Here is a 22,563-nt window from a genome sequence, read left to right as displayed (position 1 = left end):
ATTACATAATCTTAGTACCCAGTCCATCCCCCCTCTGCGTCAATGACATCATGCCGATGTGAGCGGAATCCACAAGTTCTGAACAAATATCTGGGGTGTGTCGGAATGCCCCACACTCCCTGTTTTTCCTTTCTATAGACTCCTTGCTTTTTTTCTCAATGCACCAGTCCCTCTTCATAAACTCCCAAAGGTTCTCAACTGGATTTAAATCACAGCCTTTGGGGGGTCATTCTATTAACTCTGTCTGGTCTGCTGGCAAACCATTCCCTCACTGCACAGCAGGTGTGGATGGGGGAACAGTTTTGGACCAACCTGATTGGGTGTGATTCTGGCAGTGCATATGCATGCACAAATGGTATTAATGCGGTCTCTAGAATGTTAACGTAATCCACAGCATTCAGATGGCCTTCAATGGTAACAGGCTCACCCGGAAACCCATACCACATCCAGCCATACGTTGCCAGACTGACCGTTCCGCTTTTGACCCTTTTGCAGATGTTCTCCTCACTGAACCAGCAGCCACATCATCTCCAACACTGACGGTCTGGAGTAGACACTGAGGAGAAAGTAGTCTCATCCATAAATATTTCAGTCCACCAGAAGTCATGCCCAATGTCTAGACACTGCTCAGTGAAATATAGTCGTGCTGCTCAGTGAATACCAGTCATTTCTTCCTTAACCCTTTAACCGCGGGCTTGATTTACTTTTTCTTGCGGCACCCGCGGGCATATTCGCTCTCCGACAGACTCTCTAAAAATATTTCCCAAAAATCAGTTATTAGTCCTAGAATATTAAAATCAAATATGCTTATGGCACATACCTTCAGCTTTCTCCTGGGGTGTTTTTTGAGCCTTCGTCGAGTACCGTAGGACTTGTGGAGACCTCTGAAGTTGGGTAATGAAGTCTCCACTTTACACTTCCCGACAACCCGTAATACTCGTATGATTACCACAGCCTGATATTATCACTAGAAACACCATTCTATGATTCTCAAATAGTTTGGAATCCATATTCCAAAAAAAAAAAAACACTGTGAAAGCAATGAAAATTACGAGGGCGTATGACCTTCCCACTTGCGCTAGTTCGTCGCTGGTGTTGTCATTTATTATTCATAAAAACACTCACAGTTTATATTTTTATTACTATATAACACTTATATATATCTACAGTCTTTATCCATAAGTTTCCTTCAGTAATAGTAGTTTATTGTCACTGTAGGCATTCAATTTCTTTCAGTACGTAGCATTCACTTTCTCGTCCTGTATACTAGCATTGAGAGTGAATGTCACTTTCACCTTCACTCTCATAACGCACAGTATTCATACATGTTAGAGTGAAACTTTCACTTTCATTACTCCTAGTATATATACTCGTATTCTTATAATACTACTCATTTACATTTATATTTACGTTCTCTATTTTATTTACATTATTTACATTTCTATTTTATTTACACTGTGTTATGCACTGTCACTTGAAGTAACTTATAAAACTATTTTCCACTGTTCACTTATATTTACATTCATTGCTTTCACTTGCTGTTTACACATTATTTACACATTATTTACAATTCCACTTGCACTGTTTTACTCAACACAAAGATCGCAGTCACTCTCTTTCAATTGTCAACCCTTTACCTCTTTCCACACGAGGTTTAGCAGGGGGTAAAGGTCACTGGGCCCTTTGCATGGGGCTAAAAAGCAGGGGAGGGGGGGGGAAGTTAGCAGGAGCAAACAGACGTACCTTCACCTTGGAAGATGACAGTGAACTGATAGGGGTGGGCCGGGGTGGCCTACCTAGGGAAATCATTACTGCCAACGTCAGCCTCTTGACAGCTGCTAATATATAGCAGTGAAGTGATTGGCAGGATATCTAGACAATACATTATAAATTAGGTAGTTCCAGGTGAATGTAAATATCACTTAGGCTTCTCCCTTCCCTCTTTATATATATTTTTAGTACGAGAATAGATTATACTGCATATTTCAAGGGGAAATAAACAGCGAAAATTAGCGAACGAGTGCACGTGAGGTATTGTTAGGTGATAATTAGCCATTTCCAGGTGTATGGCACTCTCACCTTATTTCTTTTTGGTATATATTATTTGGTATAAGAATAGGGCATAGAGCTTATTTCAATGGATGAAATCAGTGGAAAATTCCAGGGAAGATTTACTTAGCATAGCACGGCTGGGCAGGGGAGAGGAGAGGGTAATGGAAGGAAGGAAGGGAGGAGAGTCAAGAATGGGGAGAAATGGCTAAATTGTCAACAATGGATGGGAGTACAGATGAGATTAGGAGTGCTGACTAGTGTTGGACATTGGCAGTACTGATAGATGATACAAGCTACCACTTGAAAGCCCGGGGGAATTCAAAATAACACAGAATCGCAAAAGTGACGCCCTGTGGTATGATCCCTTGCTCCCAAGCATCACGAAAGTGACGCCCCACGGTTAAGGGGTTAATGGCCGGAATATAGCAATGTATACCTATGCCATGAAGCCTTCTCCGTACTGTTGATACATGACATTGTAACCCCAACTTCCTTGTTAATGTGACTGTGGTTTTCTTGGGACATCGTCCAGCAGCAAATATGAGCCTCCTGTCGTCATTGGACGAGGTTACCTGTGGTCGCCCGGGTCTGGGTCTGATCTCGACATGTTCCTCAGCCTCATACCTCCTCATCCACTAGCACATACTCTTTATGTGTACGCCCATATGCCTGGTGATTTCCTTGAGTGACTGGCCGCCTTTATAACAGCCAATGATCTTACCCCTGTGCCATATAACCTCCGGCCAATTGGTAGCAGTGCATGGGGCATGCCTACGCCCTCTACCTCCTCGTTCCATGCCTGTAACAGAAAGTTTATTGCAATAATAATGAATAACACACACGAGATCTAATATTACAGCGAAGATCTAGGACATATTAGACAACCAGATTGATAGGACTGTGTCACAAGTGGCAATGTAAACAGCAGGAAGTGCAGTAACAGGAGAAATGGAAGGATAGACAACTGTGTTACAGAAAAAAAAAAACCTACACATCTAACAAAGGGAGAAATGACTAACATATTCTTACAGAAATTCAGGACGAATGGAATCAAATTATTGTAACAACTGAAACAATGGGAAAACGGTCCCTATATGAGGAAGGTAAATATAAAGTGACTACAAAGCAACAAAATAACGAGATAATGTGGATTCTAAGACGTGGGGAGAATGTGAACCGGATAAAGGAGTTCAGGAAGTTATATTTACAGTTTTATCACTTCACATATATAGAAAATATAAAAGTCATCAAAGACGTTAACCTGCTTAATAACGCAGAAGAAACTACGTTAATACGATGTAAAACAATTGTTTTTAATCGACATACACGGAAATCGTTGCTGGATAAACTTGATAATTGTATATACTCTGAATACGATTCATATATTATAAGATATCTTTTGTTGCTTTGTAGAGCATATAGTGATAGACGAAAACGACAGTTTTTAGGTAAACCCTATGAAGAGAATACAGAAAAACTAGTATAACACAACACTTTTACAGAAAAGTGTGACCCAGAGCATATGACAGTGAGCATGCACCAAATACAAAGGTCTGAACAAAGGTAAAACGGTAATATAACAATGATCGCAAAACATGACGATGAAAAAGAAAAAACAATGTGAGCCTTAACATATAGTGTGTAATGTAAAGAAAAATTAGGCGTGAGATTGAGTTATCTGCCTTAATACACAAAAATGAGAAAATACAATTCTTATAAACTTACTGGCACATAAGTACTAAGAGGATCAGTTTGCAAGATGGGCGGTGGGACATGGAGGCGGGTCCACTGGTGAAGCATGTGTGGGGACCTAAACATTGAATCAAGCGGTAATCACCTGAAACCAGAACCATAAACGTACTAGCATGATTCAGGTCACATTGTCATTTGTGTTTTCTAGAATGCTAAATAGGTTAGAAGGTAATAAATGTTACAAATATTCACATTAAGTGAAGAAACATTTGCAAATCTCTTTCACAGTCGTAGACCACATATAAAAGAACACCTTAGTCGAGAAGCTGCTGTTCTGGTAACCTTGCATATCCATCACTTTCACTCATACCTGTAACTACGGATAACTTTGCCCACTAACCCATGACTGACTACATGATTCTTTTATATGTTTAATAAACATTGCAGATACATTAATACACGTGCGCTCAAACACCATTTTGGTATTCAGCAAGTTTCAGGCCAGAATTTCGAGTACCATTTTAGTCCTTCCCTATGTCTTGATCTGATTCTGAGGATTTTAAACCCCATAACCACCTGGTGCAAATAACAAATAAGGTTGGAAATGCACTGTTTCGATTTTTAAAAAATTTCACTTACAACATAGCTGTTGACGTTTGCAAACAAGGTCTTACTTTTTTCTTTTTTTTCTTTTTTTAAGTGTTTTGAACGATTCTGACCTTCATTGCTGTTGCATATGCTACATTGAACATTACCCCATCCAAAACCCTGCAATCCTAACGGTTCCACCAATACTGTTGAAGAAAGGTAGGTAATGGGCAAGCGAAGCATTTGCGCCAGAAAATCAGGATCAGATTAGCCTAAAACATCATAAACCTTTGGAAAACCTAATCTACATATCCAAAGTGTTTCTGGTTTGAAAATGATTACCACATTTTAAATAGGAAATATGCTTTTGAACTTACTGATATTCTGTACTATAGCTATGACGACCCAGTGAACATGTGGCAGGGTGAGTGAGACCAAAGGCGATTGCTGAGCGGGAGGATCCACAGGCAGACTCTAAGTGGGGATGGAAACTGAAAACACAAGCAAGGTGAGACATACAGCCAGCAAAAAAGTACTTACAACATCAATATATGTCTACCTATGACGGGTATTCACGTCTATTTCACATTATCAACAGGACAAAAATTGATAATGTACTTAACATTTTAACGATTTCCAAAGATATGCTATATCTAGTATGGAAACAAACATATGATTGTAAAACTAACTGTTAGGCAGAACAATGTCGACACCTGAATACTTACACCTGAGCGGTAGCCTTGCTAGTAACGGAGTGAATAGGACTTGGGTGTAACCCCTCAACACTGACTCGCTGATTCATGCCAGAGGATGACTCGAATCTTTGAAGCAAAGTCACATATATATATATAGAGGGAATATTATTTGTAGTTGATTTCGTGTTATATAAATACAAATAAGCAGAAAACATTTTTGTACGTTTGTCAACCTGGAGCACCGCCAAATGGTAACGGATATCGTAAATGTTGTAGAAATAGCTTCATACACTTGAAATGGGCAATTATTTACTTGATGTTAATAAGAATATATTATAATGCATTAAAATTATACTGTCTCACCCTTTTCCATACTCATGCCTATATATCATATTGCTTCTCCACTAATGGTAACTCAGGTGAATGTTAATTCATGTAGACATTGACACAACGTAACATCCCCAGCCACGAATGTTAGAAACCTACCCGGCAACGTTTAGACGGGGTTTGGGTAGGAAGGGAGGGGTGGGTAGGGTCGGGAGGAGGGGGGAAGGCTGTGTTCGTGTGCCCGGCATATCCTTCCCTTGGCTTCAGCTACTAGGGGAGCTACCAATTATTGCTTTCGGACGTACAACATAATCAGTAGGCAAACGACAGCTGTGCTGATGAGGTTTGGCCGTGTCCCATACTGCCGATGTATGCTAAACTCAATCACTCAGTGACGGAAGTGTTACCAAGGGCCGGAGCCTTGGATGGTTCGGCAATTAAATGCACACCTTGAATTTAGGTAACAATTGCAGACCTTGAAAATTTGCATTACAGTAAATAAAAAAATAATTAAATAAAGTAAAATAATCATAGTCATTAAATGGGAAAAGGAAATAATAATTACTTAACCACTTAAGAAATTAAGAAGCTAGTCTTTAAAAATATAAGTATAAATGGTTAACATGACCAATGTTCATTTTGTTCCCATGCAAATAATTTAGGAATTCAGGTGAAAAATAAAATGATGACTCATATCCATCAGTGTGTGCTTCCTAAGAGAAAATATGATGTAAATATTGTAAAAGTTATTCCCTGTGCATTCCATATTTCTGTAGGCTATAGTACTTCATAAATACTATATGCCATCACATGATACTCGAATCTGCCTATTCACTGTAGATTTTTGTGCAATCCTTGTGTATAATACTACTTAACAAATTGTAGGCATTATTCATGAAATAAACTATTCTGAGGAATGATATACTGATGCTGATTAACGGATTTTGATTCTTTTTTTAAATTCTCATACAGTATCACGTCATACAAAGAGAAACATGATGTTAAAATTTGAGTTGGTTACTCTTTTCAACACCTGTACGAATAACATTACTTGCATAAGCACAGATCAATGATGGTGGTGGTAATGGTAGTAATAATGATGTCAGTGTGTTGATGAGTATGATGCAAGCGATAGTCATGGTCGTAAGTCACCACGAACATTGCAAGTACACAATTTTGACCAATAGCACAAGGCTATTATCTGTTCACTGCTGTACAGCCAGAGGTAGTTGGGTTATCAGGATAAAGGTGGCACAAGATATCATGACGTATGGGTGTTTCTGCGGTGTGGGAAGAGATCTAAAAACCCGGCATTTCAGAGGGCTTATATTTGTACCATACGGCTGTTAAGCTTTTAAAGTCTCACATCTAAAGAGGGCTAAACTACTGTAGTACAGCATACACGGATTTTGAGGCACTGTGTGGGGCTTAACTGACTGCCTTAACCATTATAATGGACAAAGAGATACATGTAAAATGTCGACTAATGAATAAACCATTAAAAAAGATGTATCATCTGGTCTTTGACGGTAAAGTCACATGGAGAGAATGACGGTGAATATGATGAATGATCTTTTAAGAAGGTACTGGAGACCAAGACGTCGGCTTTACACAGTAAATGCTATGGGTAGATGAATGGTGAGTGAATGTGAGTGTGGCCTGTTCAACAGGAAGACTTTGATTAGCTTCTCATTCAGTCTTTTCTTCTCTCTATGTATCCTACCTCACCCGATCCTAGGGTGGGAATAGAGATATGGGTGATGATAAATGAATGTGAAAGATGGCACGTGTTAAAAAATAAAATAAATAACTACGGTACGAGAAAAATGGAAATGTAAGCAATATGCAGTAGCAAGGATGAAATGACGGTCCAGCTAGTTATGCAAAGGCAACTTAAATGGAGTTCGTAAATGCTGATGATATTGCCTTTGATGTGAATTTCAGAAATTCAAAAACCTAAATATTGAGTGAATGGATGTATCGCAGATATCACTAAGTAAACTGACGGTAGTCTGCACAACTTTCAATTTATTTATAAGGAATAATCAAATTCCATTCGCAATACCTGGAAATTTGGTTAAACTATTGATGAATACGAGATGAGGAATTGACGTAATTTGATGTGTTTAGGCGCATGCAACACTCTTAAGATATATTAATTTAGCATTTTTAAGTATTTTTCTGGACTACCACTTCGACATAAACATTGCCTGGTTGATATCATTTGATCTGATTCGAATTTTACTTACTGCAATTTGTTGTTAAAATGATTATACCACCTTGTGATCAGAGAAATTGCGTTCTCTCTGGGAGTAGGGTTAGGTTAAACTTATATATACTGCCCATCATACTTGCACTGCCTGAGTGGAAACTAAGGGGCTCCTCTGGCCACATCTAACAACAAGGGAGACGTGTTCGTGAAGTAAATATAACTGGTAAGAGTATGGCTGCTGTGAATAAAGTCCAGTTCCTAATGGCCGCATTAGTAAATCGAGTACTTGCCGACAGTAATGAACGACTTATTGGGTGGAACCAGTGGAAACACGTCGTGATGGCATTACGGAAGTTATGGTAAATGAGTAGGGAAGAATCTGTAAAGCAGTAGTTACCAAACTAAGGGTCGTAACCCAAAGGTGGGTCCCAAGAGAAATTTCGTTGGGTCAGAGACGCAGAATAAACCTAATGTTGGCATGTAGTTCACCAACAAACCTTAATGTACTCTTGGAGAAAGAAAGGTGCTTGTACACCTTACAATTAGGTTTATTTCCACCAGTAGTAATGAGTCCACACACTTATGCATCCTCGCCATACGAGAGTTCAGCCGTGACTGGCTGTCTGGCTAGGATGTAGGGGTGGGTGCATCGATACCAAAATATCGATACTTTCAATACCAGCTAATTAACCCCTACACGCCAGGGGTTTTCCGATGTTGCATGCTCCTCCCAACGGGGGATATCCGTGATGGAAAAAAATACCCTAACTTCAAATCTCAATATCTGCCAAACTGTAACAGCTAGAGAAAAAATTAAAGATACATAATCACCAACTCTTCCTCTTTTAAATGAAAGTATCTCCACGTCTCCAGGTGATCCCGTCGATGAGTAAGGATAAGTTAAAGTTCAAAGGGTGGTGAGAAGATGCTTGCGGCTATACATGTCATTCGGCATTGCTCCGCACCCAAAATTGTGGCTGCTATACACACAGCTGGTGGATAGGGGTTAAGCTTAAGTATCGATACTGGGACTTAGGTATCGATATATTGATTACTAAAGAAAAATGTTCCAATTTGGCAATTTTTAAGGAGAAATTAATTTTAATAAGCTGAGAAATAATTATTTAGTAAGCTGAAATGCAGAGATAATATTTTTGCACCTGGCAGCCCAGTCTTTGTCTCCGGTAGTCCCACATCACCGAGCATGTGACCTTACTGTATAACAGTCAATCATACCACTGACCTTGACTGGAGACCACTATCACAGCAGTGCTGACACCTCTAGGCTATATATATAAAAAAAAATAGCATTAAGCAAAGGTCAATATCGGTAATCGATACCGCCGATACTAGTAAAAAAAGTAATCGTTATCGTATCGATATGAAATAGCTGGTATCGCCCACTACTACTCGGCGGTGGCGGCGGCGCTCAGAGAGGAGTATTTTAAAATTCAAATGAACAACATTTTTGAATGGAAACTGTAACAGTTCCTATAACTACACACTAATGATATTACTGACATCCTACTCGACTTATATCAATGTCCTCAGTATATATTATTTCACTAATAATATCATTACTATAGGTATCAAGCTGTCGCCATATTCATAATACGACTGTATCTAGTAACTCTCTCTCTCTCTCTCTCTCTTTACAGTTTCTGTCAGTGTCTGGTCTACTTATTTGAATGGCCACGGTTTTCAAGATGGGATTTGTAAACCTGTTTGTATACAGATCACTGTCAACAGCCAAAATGATTCTCATACGTGAGGATGTGTCCCTGACTAATTTGATAGCACTGATTTCAAATCTGATATTCGTTTTGCGCTATCGGAACAGGTTTCTTGAATATCAGAGTGAAAACATATTCAATGTGGCATAACTCGTCTCAACCTTGTAACATATATTTAGGCACACATAGATAATATTGTTATGATTTATGGTACAAAAATGTGGAAATGCAATGCATATTATATTAGTAAGCCATGAAGTTCTAAAAATACTTCTGCACTTTGCTTTTCCGCGTCTTCAGCTGACTCTCTTCACGTTGTAGCATCCAGCAATAGTTGTCCATCATGTTGGGACTGAATTGGCCTTGATACCTGCTCTCCATTATAGCAATGTCTTGGTGAAACCTTTCACCGTGCTCGTCACTGATGTCTCCGAGGTTATTTGGGAAGAAATCGAGGTGGGAGTGAATGAAATGAATCTTCAAGGACATCCTTGAGCCCAGAGCTCGATATCTCTGTAATTTTTTTTTTTAATAAGAGAACAGAGCAAGGAAAAACAGATGAATAAAAAAATAATCCATACACCAGATTACTGGTGTCCTCTGTTCATAAAATATATGTAACAGTTAGACTTGAACAGCTATGGGTTGAAGTTTGGAGGGAAACAACTCTGAGGAAGCGAGTTCCAGAGAGATGCAGTTCGGGGAATGAAAGAATTCTGATAGGCAAAAGTTCTGCAATATGGCTGAGTGACATTCCAGTCATGAGCGCTATCAGATGCCCGTGTAGCACGAGTGAAGGCATGGGGAGGTGGCACCATCGACGCAACTTCGTCTGAGCATTTGCCATAAAAATATCTGTAAAATAATGCAAGGGAGACAACACTCCTTCTTACTTGTAGGGGAGGTAGTTTACTTGTAATGGCAGTCAATAATTCTAATAGCTTTGTTCTGAATTTCGTCTAGTTTTTTTAATGTAACCTCTCCACATCCATTCCACAAGGGTGAGCAATATTCAAGCTGAGAGTGCACATGACTCTTATAAATTATAGCTAACTGCCCATCAGTGAAGAAGTTACGGACTCTGTACAATAATCCAAGTTTCTTTGAGGCGGTTTTAGGAAGTGATCTAACGTGAGAGGTCCAGCTGAGGGCGTTGTTGAGACGCTGAGAATTTCAATACTTTTGGAGATGGGAATATTAGTAGCACTGAAGGTAATGTACGAATCTGGCAATATCTGTCTATTAGTAAATTGCAAACTGAGTGGAAATTGGAATATACATCATCTAGTTTTACTCTTATCTTCCTGTCACTAAGATACTTTATGAGGAAATCAAAGGAACAAAAGACGTTAAACCATAGCAAGGGAGCTATGGCTGCGACAATATTTTTACAGTTGTCTGCACGATGGTTTCCAAGGTAGTTCTGTGAGACATTCATGAGTGATTCCCATGCATCCCTTTCCAGCAGGTTTATTGCCTTAATGAAGTCACCATCAATAACTAGCATGCAGATCTAAGGATCTTTCAAGACCCCTACTTTCAACTTGGCTTCAAATACCGTGCCATCAAGCGTCACAGACGAGTATTGAAACCCAGGACCGGTTTGAGCCCTAGCTTCTACGAAATTTTTCACCAAGCCCAGCTTGAGATGCAGTGGAGACAAGAATATGATTTCCAGATCCACAAGGGGTTTGTGAAGACAGTTGAACCTTCTGGGTGCATCTTTTGATCCTGCCTGTCATTCTTTTCCCACATAGTTCTCGGCATTAGCTCTACTGTTCTACAAGCACAGAAGGCACATGTGCCTTGTGTAACCGCTCTGAAGGCTCAGAAGTAGACTGACCACTTTTAGATCCCCGCATATTTTCCACTGATGCTTCTCATACTCGATAGGGGAAAGCACAATCTTCATAGTTTCATAGCTCTCGGTCATCTTCTCCGCATGTGCTATTGAAACAGATGGAAGCCGATTCCCATTGTATAGGAGGACTGCTTTCACAGTGTCTTCTGAATCTATAAACAGCCTTCAATCTTCCGGTTTGTATGGATCGGACTTGCAGTGTTGTTGCATGAGAGACACCGTGTCATCACAATAGCAAAGGTTGTTTGCCATTTTGAAAAACGCAGACAGTTGTCTATGCTGATGACGTGCTGTAGTGATGCGCACTCCATCTTCCAGCAGGTTACGCTGCTTCATTCGTGATCCCAGGAGCTCTACCTTTTCTTTAGACAAATCAAGGTCCCTTATGAGATCATGAAGGGCTCCCTGGTTCAATGGTTTGGGCCCACTGTTTCCTGAGTCCTGGTAGTCATCATCCATGGGGCTATGACTGGAATCAGATTCGCTGCTTAGCTCGTGTTCAGCAGGTGGGTTTGGAACCGGTAGTTCTGCACTGGTCAGATTGCAGGAGCGATATTGGGATGCTGTACTGTGGCTTGTCTTGACAGTTATTCCTTTGATGTTCGAGAGACAGAAGTAGCACTCGTTGCTGTGGTCTTTGGGCTCTCACCACACTATTGGTACAGTGAATGGCAAACCCGAACTTCGTTTTCCATGCATCCATTCACTCTGGTGATTGACACAGGACCTGCATGCTATGTAAGGCGCCCATTTCTTGTCTTGGTTGCCCAGCGGACATTTGAAGCATCTTTTGTATTCACTCGAACAGCCTTCATGATGGGTTTCTTGAAGCTTTCCAGGGTTAACACTCCTCAAATGTAACAAAACAGTCAGGATCGTTTACACAATTTTGGCGTTCCATCTTTCACCACTGTCAAAGTCATTGAGAATTTCTGCAAGAATGAAGTGGAAACAATATATGTAACCTGCAACAAAAATACCGGACCTGATACGTCCTTACTGATGCCATATTCGAGTTCAGCACCTTCAATTATCCTAGAATCAGACCATTTCAGTTCAGCACCATGAAGCATTTTTTTTTTTTTTTTTTTGACCAGTGATATAGTCGAAAATATTAGCAACCACACATTTCATGCCTGAACATTTTTTTTTCCCCCTCCCATCTCCAATTTTCACATACCTTCTATTAATTTTTTAGAGACATAGCGGTTGAAATTTTGTTGATGCGTTACCTGCAGTTATTGCCCATCATACTTTTTTCTGCCTGTGTGTCTGTAAGGAAGTGAAAATCAGAGTTCTACAGAGTACTTTGGGAACAATTTCATTCCTCCTATTCAGATGGACGACACTGTAATATAGCAAGTGGCAATGCAGGAATGGAACTTATGACGAAGTATCTCCTTATATATGGACGCAACACAATACATTGTTTTCACAGCAATGGGACGTTGTACTGTACAGTATCAATGTAAAATAAAAATCTAGGCCTTGTTAACGATGGGACCAAACTATGCAGAAAAGTTAGGCTTACGATCTCGCAACTCCCCTCCCCCCGTCTCTCCATTCTCCTCGGTGAGGTAGTTCACTGCTTCCTCACAAAATGGAGAGCGTTATAAACTGCCATTTAGCACTTTAACCGCCGATTGCATTATCTCTCAGAATAATGTGTTATTGTTGGCTAGAATGTTTCCATAATGTGCCAACATAAGACAGCAGAAATAGTGTGTTCATATGATGCATATTCATGATACATTGCTTCTGGCTACTTCGTTTATGCATAGGATCATTGAACTAAAGGTCTAGGGCGCGGGTGGTGATCTTAAACTGGGCCTAAGTGTATGTGGGGTCAGAGGAAGAAAAATCAGTAACTGTGAATCATATGCCACAATAACATAGAGCTTTGAATCTTCAGATAATAAGTTCCTGTTTGTTGTGCAGTGGCGATGGCTGGCTTCAGCGTGATCATCCTGTACCTCATGACAGTTGGTACTCTCTCCACCCTGCAACCCTCCAACAAAGGTAGGTTACTGAAGTGTTGTGGATTGGTACGAGAGAGGGGGGGGGGGATTGCTTATGAACTACCATTTAGAGACAGACAGACAGACAGACAGAGAGGATGACATATGAACACTACCAGTTAGAGAGAGAGGGGGGGGATGGTTTATGAACACTACCAGTTATAAAGAGAGAGAGGCGATGATTTATGAACACTACCAGTGAGAGAGAGAGAGAGAGAGAGAGAGAGAGAGAGAGAGAGAGAGAGGAGGGGGGGGAGCGCACTGAAATATCATAACACACTACCTAAGTCAGAAACATTAATATGCTGTTAATATATAATAAAAGAGGCTTGAGGCGAGCCGGAGAAAAAAGCAGTGGAAATTCTAGCTAAGGAATGTCGCACACAACTATGACGTCATGGAAAGTCGCACAACACACCTGATGGAAGATCACTACACTCATGCACGTGCCCACACACATGACCCAACCAGTCATATACGGGGGAAATTAGAAAGACTGATCAGAAGGGGTTGGGACGAGATAGGAAACAATACAGGCATGGTTGAAGAGGCAGGAGTAAAGGGCACGGAGTTAGCAAGCATAAACCGCCTCACCTTAGTGCTGCTCTTGTCAAGATAACTCCCGTTTGAAAATAAACCATAATCAAACCCCAAACTCACCTTCATCTTTCTCCTGCCATCCACGACAAGAAGTACTTGAAAACTGTCTCCTATAATTCAACATTTTTGGAAACGACTCGGCTACAGCTACAAGAGGGAAAGAGAGATGATAGCTTATGAGCACCATAATTTAGAGAGAGAGAGAGAGGATGGCCTATGGATATTAGGTCTACTTATTAGAGAGAGGGGGAGAGGATGGCCTATGGACATTACTTGAGAGAGAGAGAGAGAGAGAGAGAGAGAGAATGGCCTATGGACATTACTTATTAGACGGACAGAGGATGGCTTATGAACGCTACCAATGAGAGAGAGAGAGAGAGAGAGAGAGGATGTGCCTCATGAGCACTACCAATTCCCTTCTCTTAAATTAACTCGGAATATATGAAGTTCACTCTGAGAGTTTTACACATGAAGGCGTCCCTCTCCATCACAGATTTCGTAAAGGCAGTATAGATCCGGTGTAGCGTACAAATCTGACTCCCTCGCTGATCGTGACTCCTTGTGTGCATTGCGCATGCGCCGTCGGCTGCCAGACGTACGACTCATTCGCAGCAGAAGCCCTGCAGCCGCTTTGCCAGATGGTGAAATTTTTCACCAGATTCGGGAAATCTGGATGAAATTTTAAGCTTCGTGGTGAAAAAAAAAAAAAAAATTGAGTTTGGAACCAGATAATATTTGGTGAAATCTGGTGAAATTGTAGATGACCAGTCATTATTGCTGAAATAATCAATCTTCCGATCGGTGCTGTTTTTTTCTTCTTCGTCAAGAATATATATATATATATATATATATATATATATATATATATATATATATATATATATATTTATATATAAAGTTAACCAGTATAGTGTGTAGTCAAGCACAGGATTTTAAATACGTTGAATGGCAGTGGAGTAGTTTGAGAGGAATAAGAGATCAGAGAATTGAAGAAGACACGAAACCATTAAAGATTTGTGTATCTTCTCGAGATCAAAATATAGTGTTTGACCAGAGGTGAAGTGAGGCTTCAGGGAAAGGCCTCGTCCCCCTCCCCAGCACACACACACACACACACACACACACACACACACACACACACACACACAGATTGCTGACTTTTAGTGAGATATCGGTAAATTAACCATATTTTTTTCATCACAACCAAAACGCGATATCCTACTATTTGTATACGTTTTCTATGTTGCATATACATCTTGTTCCGAAATACCGAGAAAAGTGTTCCGAGACTCTGGATAGTTCATACCATGCAATTGTTCGTATTTTTCGTCTGGTAGTTAAGATGAGTCTCTGTCATGAAAGGACCCGGCTCGATTTCCCGCTGAGCGGGGTGGGTCAGTCTTTTGGGTCCTCGAGCGCACCAGTCTTTCTTGTGGAAGATTGCTTTCATTCGGATTGTGCCGAAGAAGGTGGCCGTTCCCAGCCCTCTAACTATCGCTCAATTGTTTTAACAGTCTGTATTTCTACAGTTTTTTTTTTTTTTCTATTCTGCAAAAAGATTTATAAGCCACCTTTCCTATCATAACCTATCCAATCGCCAGTATGGGTTCTGCCAGGGACACTCCAATGGCGATCTTCTTATCTACCTTTCAGACTTTTGGTCATCCTCCATTCGGGACTTTCGCGAAATCATTACAATTGTACTTCACATCTCAAAGTCTGGCAAATATCTGTAATTTCCAGACTGCTCTCTCACGGTTTCTGTCCTTCAATCTGTGCCTTCATCTCCAGTTTGCTCTCTGGTCGTTCTACTGTATAGCTGCTGTTGTAGATGACCACCATTCTTCTAGGGCTATCAGAGTGGTTTTCCCCAGGATTTCTGTCTCATCACCAACTCTCTTTTACCTATTCATCAATGACCTAGGCTGTACATCTAACCTTTTCCATACATACGTTGATGTTGCCACCCTTCGTTTTCTATCCTCTTCCCGCAACAAGTTCTAAAATAACTCATATTTCTGACTAGAGTTAAAGTTGCATCGATCTGCCAACATCTTCCACAGGGGTATCCTTTAATATTTAACAATAGCCATCTCAATCCTGCATCATCTCTGAACATTATCTGGGGTTTCTTTCTTTTGGGATTTATCAAGGAAATATATTGCTCATCTTGAATAATCTGATTCCAAGAAGTTAGGTGTGCTAAGCCTACTCCATGCCTTCTTTACTCCAGCACGAGTGTTGACTTTCATATAAGCGTTTTTATTGTCCCTGTGTAAAGCATAACTCTTATGTGTGGGGAGGCTTCTCACAGACATCACTTCTCGACAGGATGGAGTCAAAAGCTTTTCATCTCATAAACTCTCCTCTTCTTACTGACTCCCCTGAACCTCTCTCCCTTCACCGCACCATTGCATCTTTACATCTTTTCTCTTGCTACTCCAATGGTCACTCTTCTAAACTGTCTGCTTGCATCCTCACACCATTAGGGTGGGAGCATAGCACCCGTCTAGCAGCAAACTCTCACCTTTTTTCAATCCAACACTCCAATGCAAGAGAACCGATATTCCCAAACCTTCATGTATCGCCATCATCTTCCTCATCCTCATCAGCCTGAGTCAGTCTACTGCAGGACAAAGGTTTCTTCCATCTTTTCATCATTCTTACCGGTTGGTTGTTAGCCTGTTCCATCCAGTCCCGGAGAATCTGAATCTCATTTCATCATCTCGTCCTCTGTCTGCCTCTCCTCTTCCACTCACTTCAACTCTCGGCTGTTACTCACTTACCCTGGTCGTCCAGCTGTTAACTCCTGTACAGATGACGTGACCTGCCCATTGCCATTTATGCGTTTTTAAAAATTGTAGTAATTGTATCCTCTACTGTCAGTTATTCTCATATGCATAAAGCTCTATTTTTATCTATCTATGTGCCTCCCTAACATTATCCTTTATATTCCACACTGAATGCTCCCAATTTTACTCTCCAGGGCTTGAGTTAGGCTGCACGTTACTGACCCACAAATTAGAACAGGATGGATGCACTAATTATATAACCTTCTCTTCTTGCATAATAGTATTGCTTATCCTTCATGTCGTTATTTTGCTGGCCAAAAGAACTCTGTCCCACTCCTTTTCTACGCTTGATTTCAGTGTCATGGGTTACATCTGCCTGAACTGCCTGCCGTAGGTATACGAGTATGTATTCAACATTGTCTATTTCCTCACCTCTTTTTACTGGACGGGTACAAACGTGGCTGTTAAACATAACCCTCGTCTTCTTCAAAATTATTAGGAAGTATACCTTCAGATTCTCCCTATTCAGGTCACGTATAATTTCTTTTTCTTTTTTCCCTGATTCTGCCGATCAATAAGTGTTCATTCGCTCAGCATTAAAGTTATTATTATTATTTCTTTTTTTTGGGGGGATCCCAAAGCTGCATTATCTGCAAGAGAAGATACTCCCTTAATCGTCCTTGCTGTGGGATCGTCGTTTGCTGTGATACTCTTGGATATGGACAGGTACAGACGACGACATAGACTGCGACGTAGACAGAGGGGACGACACATTAGATGATTGGTTAGTTAGGCCTAGCTCTTGACTTACTGGCTTGATCCTGTCAGCATGTACTATCTCCTGAGTTCTACCCGCATCATTCCTGATTCTATAGGTATGTCCATGTAGTCATTCCACAATTGTACATGGCTCACGGAACTTAGTGCTGATCTTAGAGGTACTTTCAGGAATCTGGACCATCACCTTCTGGCCTACCTCCAGCGTCTTTTCTTGACTACGTTTGTGTTGTTTTGCCATCATCTGCGCTCTTGAGGTCTTTAATCTTTTCCATCCATCACTATGTATGCACTGAAATCTTGCCAATTGGACTTTGTTATAATCCTCTGGATTGTACACCTGAGTAGGAGGTCCACCTAGTAAATAGTAGGGCAACACTTTCTCATCTCCATACAGGATGTAATGAGGAGATTGTCCAGTTGACGAATTGTCAGAGGAGTTTATGGTAGCCACTACGTGACGTAACCAGTCCTGCCAAGCATCCTCCATCAAGTTGATTGCTGGTCTCAAGACTTCCAATATCTTTCTGTTTGTCCTCTCCACAAGGCCATTGCTCTTGGGACTGTGATGCGTAACAAAGACTTGCTTTACCCCATACGTATGACAGATTTCTTGTAATACCAGGTTACGAAACTCACTGCCATTATCACTGAGCAATACCTTGGGTGTAGAATACTGACAAATCATTGAGGTTACAAAAGCTTGCACCACCTCCTCTGCAGTTTTCGTCTGTAAAGGTGCTAAAACAGTGAATCGTGAAAAATGGTCCACTGCCATTAATACATAGTGTGAGCCTACTCCTTGGCATCGACAACAGATCAATGGAGACTGTATCCCAAGGTGTTTTCCAACAGGCGATACTCCAAGACGGGAGTTGGAGGTCCAGTTGTTCCTCGTATTTCCGTGCACTTAACACATTAACTAACGTGGGCTTCTATGTCCATCCTCATGGTCAGCCAATAGTACTTCTTTCTTGCCTCACGTATGCATCTGTCGCGTCCGGGATGACCCATTTGAGGTACGTCATGAACCAACTGTAACACGGCTTGCTGTAGAGTAACAGGAACAACCAACTGATACACAGTGGATTTCCCCAGTGGTTTTTTATATAAGAAACCTTGTTGAAGGTGGAAGTGAGTCATCGGTACTGGGGGTTCAGGTAGAAAAGTCTCATCACCTAATGCCAAGGTATAGATGACTTGAGACGACATCGCATCCTTACCTTGTTTCGCCTTTACCATGTCCGGGGAATACCCAGTGAGAGAGATATCCTCAGACATGGCAGCAGCAATATTTCTACTCAGCGCATCTGCAACGACATTCTGACAGCCCGGTAAATATCTAACCTCTGGGTCAAACTCCATCACCTTGCTGTACAAATGTACGACCTTACCATGCAGGTTCTTTCCTTCGAATAAGTTGTGTATGGGTGCATGGTTGGTTAAAACAACTCTCCGGTAACCGAAGATGATATCCTGGAAATGCTGTACACCTACATGACTGCCAGTGTCTCCAAGTGTGTCGCCGAGTAATTCCTTCCTGGGGGCCTTAGTGCTCTACTGGCATACGCAGTGGTGTGCTCTTTGCCTTGCTTATCCTTCTGCTGTAACACCGCTCCCAGACCCGAACCTGAGGAGTCAATGCACAGGTAAAAAGGTTGAGTATATCCAGGGAATGCTGACACAGGAGCTTCAGTCATGGCTTTCTTGAGGTCGTTGAAGCTTTTCTCTTCCGATGATCCCCATTTCCATGCTGCATCCTTTTTGAGTAGTGCCGTTAACAGTGATGCGATAGCAGCATATTTATGGACAAAGCTCCTATAGAAGCCAATGAGCCCGAGAAATGAGCGAACGTCATCCTTATACTGGGTGTAGGGAATTTTATCATGGCAGTAACCTTTTCTGGAAGAGCCTTAATGCCATCACCATCGATTAAGTGCCCTAGAAATCTAACACAAGACTTTAGGAACTCACACTTCGACAGCTTGATTTTCAGACCCAAAGACCTTAAGGTTTCTAACACTTGTTTTAGCTTTAAGTGAGTGTCCATGTCCTTGCTCACATTATCGTCTAGATATGCCAAAACATCCTGCCCTAATTTGTCACCAAACAACAGATAGCTGCGCCACCACTCATATTTGGCTGAAAGGGGTGTCTTGCGATATAACTACTGGAGAGATCACCGGTACATCGTTGACTTCCCTTATGGGGGCATCACAGCATATCAAGTCGCCTACACCACAACCATCCCTGAGCTTAACTGTGCCACCACTCATGTTATTTTGCGATGAAGAGGGGCGTCATCTGGTCTTGTCCAGCACTGCTCAGGGTGGACTCCAGCGACAATGCCTTATGTTTTGTGGTCTCCGGTAAGCATGCCATATCAGTTCCCACCAACACATCAGGCACTTGGACAGGAATTTTGCAGACAGTCTGACTGGGCAAGTGGTGATTCCCACTCACTACAGCCTTTACCTGCTTGCAGCCCATACCTTCCATTTCGTGTTCGTCTGGCGATTCCCTTGATGCTACACCTGTCGGGGTAACAACTGGTTTAATGGCTCCTTCTTGGACGCCACTATTTTCAGCTATTGTTGCTGAGGGAACAAAGCCCATAAACTCCTTCCCATTAAAGGTAATGGAATGTCTCTGAGGGTGTATAATCACATGATACTCCTCCATGGACTCAAGGCCTAATAACCCATCAGCTGGCAAAAGGAAGTCCTTAACCACATAGAATGTAGCATGTAATACAGAAGATCATTTATCTGCCCTCAGTGTCAATGGTACCTGGCTGATAATCTTCATTTAACTCCCTGTCACACCTGTCAAAATCACATCGCGTGCTGATAACGTCCAATGTGCTCGAGGCATCAGTTGTCTCAGCCTTTCTAGAGCTCGACTAGATATAATGTGTGCACATGCTCCGGTGTCCACATTCAAAGACACCTGGCCTTTCCCTGTAATCCATGGAACTGACAATAAATCAACCTTTTTTATAGCTGCCACATATGAATCAGTGGACTGCATGACCTTTCGGGTTATTTCTGCATGCGGCTCTGAGCTTCCCCCAGACACGCCATGTTACCCAGTTGCTCCCTATTGGCAATGACAATGGGGCAATAGTCCGAGGAATGAGGACACTGCATATGTATGACACACCACCTTTGTACCTTAGTCTTTGTAGCTTTGGCTTGGTTGTGCCGTAGTGGACTGGTTACTTGGTTGTTTGTTGCTTCACTGCTTTTAGCAGAAGTACTAGACCCAAACGTGGCAGTTTTGTTGGCCTTGGCTGCTTGGCGTGTCACCTTTTTAGTCTTCCAACACCATTTAGCTAGTTGACCAGCCTTACTGCACACAGAACTTACCAGCAGGGTTTGGTTTCTCTGTGTTCACAGCTAAGACAGTCCCTCCGGCCTCTCCTTCACCTGCCTTCGCTTTTAACTTGAAGTTCAAGTCTTGAAAGGCTATTTCAGGAGGTCTTTTCACCTGCCTAAGTACTCTATCTCGTCTAGCAGGGGCCCCCCCCCAAAAAAAAAAACAAGTACTGGAGGTACTCTAAGAGACAAGATACACTCTTATAAGATAATCCCCCAGTTATGTCTCCCCAGCCTGAAGTTACGAAAGCTTTGGTAGCTTCCGCATAAAGCCTGCCTGCCTTCACATAAGCTTGGCCTTCAGTACAGTTTGGATACTGCTGTGCCCTATTTACCATTCTAAACACCCAAGCTTCTGACACATAACAATCATTTTCGAATGTATTTATAAGGGCTTCCTTAAACCTCTCATATTCCTGAGCAGTGGGTCTGGTTTGGAAAATAAGAGGCCTCAAGCATTTCATCCATCTGGGAATTTGGCTTAGTATGAGCTTTAACATGCCAAATTTTCTCCCTATCACTATCAAGCTTCAATCTATGTATCTGAGCCTCACAGTCTCTTAATAACCTATGTATGTTATAGTCATCTTCCCCAATAAACTGTATACTCCGTTGTGCTGTAGGCAACACCTTTATATAGTCTGGGTTCAAAGGTGACTGGGCAATGAGAGGTCCCTGAGATTGCCTAACTGGCACTACAGGTTGTAATGTTTGAGGTAAAGTATCTGTAATAAGGTTACTAGTTGCCATATTAGGTGCATACCATATAGGACTATTAACATGGGTTTGCATGCTAACACTGTTAGTATTGAGGCCACAAGGATTAGCATAAGGAGCATGAGGAAATAAATAATACTGTCCCTGCTGTCCAAAAGCCTGCGGGGTGCTAAACATGCTTGAGGTAAAAGTGGGTACGGAAGTAGTTAGATTAGTTCCGGAGCTAATTGGATTTTGTGGATTTATTGGAGTGTCCATGGCTGTTGCTGTAGCCTGTTCTGCCCCAGTGTTCACAGTCTCACCTGCACTAGGAGTGCCTTCGTCAGCAGGACCAGTGAACATTTCGGAACTAGTTTGACACTCAGACACTTTTTGATATGTAAGTCCAGAACGCAAGTGCAAGGCATTCATATCTAGTTGCCCAGAATCGTCCTGGCTACCTTCAAGTCTGTCTCCAAGATTTCCTGCACTCATATCATCCAACACTTGTACAACCTTATCCAACTTCTCTGCTTTCCATTCACGTAAGTCTAAGTCTGAATCTATGTCCAATTCACCAGACTCAAATTCCGACTGTATCTGTGCTAAAGAGATAAGTCATTCCTCAGTTGTTGGCTGTGTCTTATCTCTTCTAGTCCTTCATCCCAACCTTCTCAGCCTATCCATATAATCTTTGCCAGCGACTATTCCCTTCCCAATCACTGGAAGTTCTTGACTTAAAGAAATAGATTAGTTATGGGCGTCGCAACAGAGAACGGGTCACAGACAAGATACACAGAAAACAACAATTTTAGGGGGGAATGAGAAACCTTTAGCTTAACACGTTTGCTATACTACCGTGTGCTGATCGCAGAGTGTATGTCTTGTGGAATGACATGCATGTACACTAGCCTACAGTAGGTGCATTCAGATGATGCTGAAATCCAGGTAGGTTTGCTCTGCAACTCCACGGAAATCGCACACACTCTCCCAGGTTTCCTCCCTCCAGCTGTGCTGAGACGTAGCCTCTACACTCACCACGAATTGACTGCCACTTTCTCATGCGCCTCACCAGGGTTGCCAGATGCCCTCAGGATGACGTCATCCCTCTCAGGCTCGAGCTTCTTCCCGATAACAGAGAGA

Source organism: Coenobita brevimanus, chromosome 68 (genome assembly GCF_032717465.1).
Source record: "Coenobita brevimanus isolate Jiangsu-jjx chromosome 68, ASM3271746v2, whole genome shotgun sequence".
NCBI classification, from domain to species: Eukaryota; Metazoa; Arthropoda; class Malacostraca; order Decapoda; family Coenobitidae; genus Coenobita; species Coenobita brevimanus.
Note: the sequence above shows the minus strand (reverse complement) of the source record.